This window comes from Rhineura floridana, chromosome 6 (genome assembly GCF_030035675.1).
Source record: "Rhineura floridana isolate rRhiFlo1 chromosome 6, rRhiFlo1.hap2, whole genome shotgun sequence".
In the NCBI taxonomy this organism is placed as follows: Eukaryota; Metazoa; Chordata; class Lepidosauria; order Squamata; family Rhineuridae; genus Rhineura; species Rhineura floridana.
This window is the reverse complement of record NC_084485.1, coordinates 58500866-58509200: the sequence shown is the minus strand read 5'-3', so window position 1 is coordinate 58509200 and position 8335 is coordinate 58500866. Positions and strand designations below refer to the sequence as shown.

Here is an 8335-nt window from a genome sequence, read left to right as displayed (position 1 = left end):
TCATGGCAAGAATAAGTTGACGTTACAGTGTCATAAAACCAAAAGAGCACTGAGGATAAACAAAGACTATGCAGAGTGAAGGCAACGCTTTCTGTATCATATTGCCCTCACACTGGATGGGCAAAAGGAAGGGAATAGGGCCAGGTTTATTCTAAATGCATGCTGGGGAGGATGAATTCAGCTGTCATGGCAACCATAGTTTCTGGCATTTGAACAACTACACGTCACTCAGATATGGTGAGGAAGAAAGGGGAGTTAGGCTGCTGCATACAGGTCCCGTCCTGCAACTGTGTATACTGCACCCTGCTGTACTGATAAAATGGGTAATTCTTTAATCTTAAACTTAATTCTCATTTGCAGATCCCCCACAAAAAATACCACCGTGAGTGAGTGAGTGAGGGGGGGAGGGGGGAGAGAGGGGGGAGAGATTGCAAATCAGGCTACAAGTTGAAAGCTTATTGTGTTTTGTCCTGAGAAGGATAGCAGAACAGCCAGAATCTGCCTTTTCTGATGAAATCCTTGTATCCTGCCCTATGCCAGAATTAACCACAGCACAGGCTGCCTCTCTTATGATCCTACATGATGCTTGGGGCCTTTTGTTCAGTAATTTATTTGTGTGCTGTATATTATATTTTGATCTCTTTCTATTTTCTATAGCATCCAACCTAGCAATAAAAAGCTGCAAAATCCCCACCTGATTCAGTAATACTCCGTCTGGGCTTTCAAATTAGTCTGAACAAATCATGGTTCACTGAGATGCAAAGCTTCATTCTTAATTAAATCATGCAATGATTACCATTAAACAGTTGTAAGATTTCTCTCACGTGTTTGACTAGTGCTAGGAGTATTACTAAAAGGCCATTAAAAGGTGGGATTTCTATGGCTTAGAGAAGAGAGAAAATAGAGATTTGTCTAAAGTTCAAAATGAGACCATTGTTATTTCAGGGTATATCTGTTCAACACTTGGCTTCTGAAGAGTCTGATGTTCATTGAATAATGCACTGTCTTCATCCTGTAACCTGTGGTCATGAGTCATATGTGGGCAATTTTAGGATCAGCATGCTCTGCAGTCTGTTTGGTCTTTAGTATATGAAGTCTCAGGGGAAAAAACATTATAGTTATATATTTTTAAGGGAACATATCATACATGTCACATTAGTGCTATTGCTAAAGCACTGAATGCAAAATGTTCCATGTAACTTTCACCAAGTAAGAACAATTTCCATATTTACCCCTTAAAGTAGGAGCATGCACTACCCACAAGGTTTGGCTCAAATTCAGATTATTTGCTTTGTAAACAGCTCACCCTCAACTGAGGTGCTCCATAGGTTGCCTGATTCAATTCTGATATCCAGATCCACTTCATCCCCCCCTACACACACAAAAGAAATTGTGAAATTAACACACACACAACCAGTTATAATTGCTTTCCTTTTAGAAGAAGTAGATGAAATTTGTAGAAATGATAGCACTCAAGAGTGAATAAAGTATGCCAGACTATAGGCAAATAGGTCCAGGGGCTTTTGTGCTAGACACCTTTTTTTAAAAAAAGTAAGTATCTCTAACATTTTTATTTGGGGGCAGAAACAGATTAAATTTGCAGGCAAGATATCCCCTTCTCATGAATCCTGGCAAATTTCAGAAAGATAGCTGAAGTGAAATTTGTAGGTCTACTAGTCCCTCCAGAGTGGATAAAGCCTGCCACATTACAGGCAAATAGATTTAGGAATGTTTGCACTAGACACCTTTTCAAAATAACTGGGTTGTATCCAAAGCAACGTCAGTAGAGTTGCACTTGCATAGTGGTGCTTCTATTTCTTCTTTCCCTGTGACCCCAATCTTCTCTGGAGGTTTCCCCAACCCTCCAGAGCTGATTTTGAGGGTGCATGGGGGGCTGCAAGGGAGAGGAGGGGAAAATACCATTCCACAAGCATAAGTCTCTTGCACTAGTGGAGCAGGATAATTGGATGCCATTCACTGTCTCTAACTTTTTTAAATTTTGGGATGGACTTGGATGAAATTTGCAGGCAAGGCTGCCCCTACTGAGGGCATGCATCCTGCCAAATATCAGAAGGATAACTGCAGTGGTTTTCTGGCAAGGGCAGCTGTCACATTTGGGGGGGTGTTAAAAAGGGTTTCACAAAATCTCATTTACTGTTTTATGGGCAATTTGTATGAAAATAGCATATATGAGAGTGGTACCACTAGGTAAGAAACCTGTCGATTTCAGACAAATAGGGCCAATGGCTTTTGTGCTAGCCAAACTTGATTTGTCAGTTACAATGAAGCTCCCTGTAGACCTTTCCATTCTCCATAATGGCATCTTCCTTAAGCTCAGAGTGTTTTGCTCTTGCAAAACAGTCCTGTCCCTGAAGGAATGGGATTGACAAACACTGGTAAAATGATTCCCTTTGACTAGAGACTAGACCTATCAGTCCCAATGGAGGTCCCCCTTCCTTTCCTGATCCTGGCATTTTCATTATGATAGAGATGTATGTTTCAATTCTGCAAAGCTGCTATGTCTCCCTCCTCCAAATCCCAGCCTTAATGGTTGAGCTTAGAAACATAGCTTTGCTTTTCACAGACATTTGTCTGCAGCTTTTAAAAAAAAAAATCATCAAGGCTATGAAGACTCAGGTGTCTTTGCTTTAACTCATGCCTGCCTTGTAGAAATCCTGCCTCGCCTTCTGGAAGCCCAAAATCCTCCTAGGCACCATACCTTGGCTCCTTATTTGGAATTTGTACAAACATTTGCATACCTCTACCATAAAGCCTCTGTACAACAATACATCCCACCCAGGGATGCATGAATCTGTCAACTTCAGTTTCTTTCAGTTTCTCATTTTTCCAATCTTATGTTCAGTTTTCCACATCTATGCATCAGTTTGTGATCGTGTTTTAGAGTTCCCATTTTTTAAAACCATCATTTTTAGTGCTCATTTCTCCTAATATACACATTTTGCCTAATATACATATTTTTGCAAGTATTATTTCCCAATACAATTTATTTGTACATTTATTTTCACTAATAGGCTAATATATATGAACACTTTCTGCTAGTACGTTTCTGTACACATTGTGGAGAACTGCATCACAAATCTGAAGAAGAGCCAGTCTGGTGTAGTGGTTAGAGGTTGGACTAGGACCTGGGAGAGAATTCCTACTTAGCCATGAAGCTCACTGGGTGACCTTGGGCCAGTCACTGCCTCTCAGACTAACCTACTTCACAGGGCTGTTGTGGGGATTAAATGAGGAAGGGAAGAACCATGTATGCCACCTTGACCTCTTTGGGGGGGGAGAGAGAGAGAGAGAGAGAGAGAGAGAGAGAGAGAGAGAGAGAGAGCACATTTTGACTCATGTTATTTTGTTCAATGAGAGCTCAAGACTCTCCTGGCTGTCAGGAGGCCAAGACAGCCAGAGCAGCTGCAGTACCTTGGAGAGCTCCCATGATGCCGCTGAGGCAACTATACAGCCTGTTGACTCTATAAGCACCAAGCTCCAATTGAAGTCTTATAGAGGTTGTCTGGACCAGTAGTGTAGTAAGCACTCCATCCCCATAGAAGCTGTTTCACTGTTAAAGGGCCCTTGCCTTATTCTGCAGTTAGCTCCCACAGGGCTGTGGAGGCAGGTGTAAAATGGGAGACTCATCTTCTGAATCAGAGGAGGGTGGCAAGGCTCTGACCACTGATCAGGATAACCAGAGTGTTGCCTTCCTCTGAGTCCTTCATTTATACATGATACTTGGGCCATATATATTGTTTTATGAAGTTTCAATTAGATTCATATTCAAATGTGAACCAAACCAAAGTTATTCCCAACCTCTACTACTTACAGGACCTGTAAATGTTGCTTCAAAACTCCCTAATTAACGAAGATAGAATACACCTCTACTGTTGCACCCCAGCAACATGTCTGAGGCAAGAGTGCCCTCTAAGGACTGTTAGAGAATCCATGTGGCAAGACCTCTTGGAGACCGGGCCTGGCAACCAAGAGGACTTCTGTATCTTTAAAAGTTGTGCAGGGGAAGGCAAAATTTCACCTTGTGGTTTTTCCTATTACAGTGTTGCAAGAACACCTGCACTTGGCTGACTTTCTCTTCTCCTAAAGATACAGGATCACGATCAGGCCCTGAGCCTGGCAACCCTAATCTGAATAGAGATAGTGGCTTCCTTTCCTACTACACATGTTAATTAACTCCAAGTTGGTTGTTTTATCACCTATCGCTGCTGTTGCTTATCTTGCATACATTCCAGCTGTAATTGATTTGTCACTTTCTGTACTTCTTGCATTTTATGTCCCTCTGACCTCACTGCTTCCAGCTACCCCACCCACTACCATACTATCTATCTGCCCCTGAGGATGACAGTCCATCCATCTGATGAAGGGGACTCTCTTCCACAAAGGTATATGCCATAATTAATGTGTTAATCTTAAAAAGTATCACAAGACTCTGCTGATTTTCCTGCAAGAGACTAGGAGTGCTACCCCCTTCACTGGGACTTATGGCATCAGGATTTTTTTGCTGTAAAATTCTTCAGATATTTTCTGTGCTAAATAGCTCCACTACAATATAGTGCAGTGTCTCATACACATAAAAACGAAGAACAAAGTACCATGAAATATTTTCTATATGGTAACATAAAATTAAGGAAAGACATGAATAGGTGCTTAAATGTTAGATGAGTTTCCTTCTCTGAATTTGAAAGTCGCTGTAAAGAGCTCCATATCCCATCAGCAGTAATGTTCTCCTAACACGAAAGTAACCACTAACAGCACTTTTATTAGCTATCCAATTATTTTTGATACAGCAATAGTTTCCTCCTTTATTTTCTTTCTCGGTTCTCATTAACAGTAAGAGGACATTGCACGGAGTACAAGTGAAAGTGGCCACAGAGATGAAATATGACATCTCAGCTGTTACAGTCCTGTTCTCTGTAAAGCACCACAAATGCATTTTGAATTAGCTGAGGAAAATTAAGAAGGTGGTATTGATTGCCCTTGCATGTGTCGGAGCTGGGGACTTTTTTTTTCTTTTTTACATATAAAATGCCTTCATTCTTCAGGTGTAAAAAATAGCATGCAAAGCTCTTGTACCAAATAAAGCTCTGTTTAACTCTCACAGAAAAAATACTTAACATGGTATTTCCCAGAAATGGTTCCAGCAGCCACATCAGAGGTATCTTCTGAGAAGTGAACGAGTAACACATTTTTAGGAACAACTTTTATTAGTGTGCCTAGATTCACCTTTTATCTGTATCTGTGCTTTTAAAAAAATCTGATGTTTTCCACATTGCTCTGTCTGATTCAATGTGTAATCCAGGTTCTGCGCTTCTCTGTGTCCAATGATGCTCCGAGTTCCCCATTCACTCTTAGGAGGCTAAAAATGGTTATAAGGTTCTCCCCCACTTTTCACAGAAACAGATGGAATTTGCAGGCATAGGAGACTTTCCAGAGCCTCCCTGCCTCTCCTTCTTAGTCAGTAGCAGTAACCCACCATGTTCGGAAGCTGGGAGAGCAGTGGTGCCCCACTTGCACCACCTAACCAGCTGCTACTGATTAGAGTGACACATTTTTAGGCCAACTAACATTAGGGCAGTGTGGTGTAGTGATTAGAAGTGTTGGACTAGGACCTGGGAGACCAGGGTTCAAATCTCCACTCAGCCATGAAGCTCACTGGGTGACTTTGGGCCAGTCACTGATTCTCAGCCTAACCTACCTCACAGGGTTGCTGTGGGGATTAAATGAGGAGGGGGAGAACCATGTACACCACCCTGAGCTCCTTGGGAAGGAGGTGGGATATAAACGCAATAAATAAATAAATACTCCAAAATCCATATTAGTTCCATATTTTTAAGCAGCAGAGCGGAGCAGGAGTTTGCCTGTTGTTTTTTCTTAGTTTAATTAAAAGGTGGCCCAGGGATGTGCATCCTTCCTTGTACATTCTTTTAAATAGCAGCTTCATACCAGCCAGCTTAGTTTTCCAGTTGTTTGAGTTGGGAGGAGTCATCTTCCAACAGACATCACAAAGTGAGGCTGCAGCGTGCTGAAATCTCTAGTGGATTTTTTTAAAGCAGAGCAGCAGATTATTTTTTTTAAAAAAAGTTAAAGAACGTTTTAAACTTTAAAACAAAAACACTGCTGCTTTGCTTTAACAACAACAAATCAGTGTTTTGCAGATAGCATTTCAACAACCTCACTTCTTGCAAAGCCCATGATCTTAGAGTAGAGAAACATGTTGTTGTTATATGCATTCAAGTTGATTACGACTTGTGGTGACCCTATGATTTTTTTTATATATATTCATAGGGTTTTCATGGTAAGAGGTATTCAGAGGTGGTTTACCATTGCCTTCCTCTAAGCCTACAGCACCTGGTATTCCCAGGGGGTCTCCCATCCACGTACTAACCAGGCCTGATTCTGCTTAGCTTCCGAGATCAGACCAGATTGGGTATGTTCAGGGTAGTATGGCCATAGGCAGGGAAACATAGACACATAATAATAATAATAATAATAATAATAATAATAATAATACGGTAGGGCCCCACTTATACGGTTCGGGACCAGACCTCCTCTGAAAAGCAAAAGCCGCCAAAAAGCGGAACATCAATCAGCTGTAGTGTGGTGAGTTCCAGCTGACAGCGCTTGGCCCCTGAAACTCTGTGTGCGACAGCTGATCGATGTTCCGCTTTTCCATGCATCGCCCTCTCCCCCCCACTCTCTTGCTCACTCACCCTTGTTATGGTGGGGGAGTAGAGCTCCCCTTCCACAGCAGGCTCCCTGTGGCAGATCACAGGGAGGGAGCCAACCGCCTGCCCACGCCTGCTTGCTTGCCTTCTGCTGCCTCCCTCGCTTGTCCCCCCATGCCTGCTCACTCTTTCCCCTGCCTGATAGCTCGCATGCTCGCTCATCCTCCACCACCTCCCTTGACAATGAAATGGCACTGGATGCCCTTCTCGGACTCAGCTGCTTGAGCGTGTTGTCAGAGCTTGGAAACATTTCCTTTTTGAACTACAACTCCCATCAGCTCAACTGTAGTTTAAAAAAGGAATGTTTCCAAGCTGTGATGACATGCTCAGGGCACTGGGCGCCATCAATTTGTGCACTCAGCATCTCTCTTTTCCAAGCTCTTCACGTCATACTGCAAAATCACAAAATTGCAAAATCGCCGCAAAAATGGAACAAGTGCCAAACATATGGAACATGGATACAATTCAAAACTGCCGCATTAGCGAAACACCATGAAGCGAAGTGCTGGAAAGCAGGGCCCTACTGTAATAATAATAATAATAATAATAATAATAATAATAATAATAATAATAATAAAAGAGATGTAGTGCACAGAAGATAACATGAGAGCATAAGAACCCTGCTGGATCAGGCTAAAGGCCCATGTAGTCCAGCATCCTGTTCTCATAGTGACCAACCAGATGCCCATGGAAAACCCATAAGTCAGAGAATACAGTAGAGAATATAGAAAAACAGAGTGGCATACAGCTTGGTGGCAGCCCTGATCTAATTTGGGGCACTTTGTTGGCATCACAGTTTGCCTCAGGGAGGGATAAAATCACTCTTAATCATCCCAGTTCGCTTGATTATTCTTTTCCAGCCCAGAACCATTGCACATTCCTAATGGATATTGCTCCTGTCACATCATTTCTTCTAATTTCTAAAAGCAAAGCAAGTGTGCAATTAATCATGCCAATCAGCTGTTTGCATGCAGAAGGTCTCAGGTTCCATTCATGGCAAGTCCATGTACATTATGTATGTATGTAAAGTATTTTTACCTCAGTCTTACGCAAAAGAGAGAAGTTGATCAGTGAAAAGGCAAGTTCTACCTTCAGGTTTATAATCTGGAACACAGACACACACGGAGTTAGGGAGGAAGACCAAAAAAAAGCAAGTTCACTTCTTAAAAGTTATAGTTATTATAATGACAGGAAAATTGCTGAGGAAAATTGTTCAGGTAGCCCAATGGAATACCTGCTACTAGATGATAGTTGAGGGAGAGATAAAGGTAAATGGACTGGATAGGTCAGGGATAGACTCCCATCTCAAATCCTGAAAGCAGCTAGTAGTCAGTTTAGACAATACTAAGCAAGAGTGACCAATAGTCTGACTCAGTATAAGGCAGCTTCCTATAATTCTAGGGATATTGGGATGACTCGGTCGAGGCATCTACCCTATCTCAGACACCTGGCCAGCTATTCAGAATACCCGATCAGAGTTATTTGCAGAAGTAGCTGCAAGATTGGGCCAGAGAAGCACCTACAGTGCAGTTGTTTGTTTGCAGGATTCCCCACCCAGCTAGAGATGTGCACGATTCCAGTAGTGGCTG

The 8335-nt window shown here is 42.1% G+C and overlaps 1 pseudogene; it reads right to left on the bottom strand.

Moving 5' to 3' along the window:
* Positions 1-6357: 6357 nt before the first annotated feature.
* On the bottom strand, positions 6358-6476 carry LOC133388090 (5S ribosomal RNA; annotated as a pseudogene).
* Between the last annotated feature and the right edge of the window lie 1859 nt (positions 6477-8335).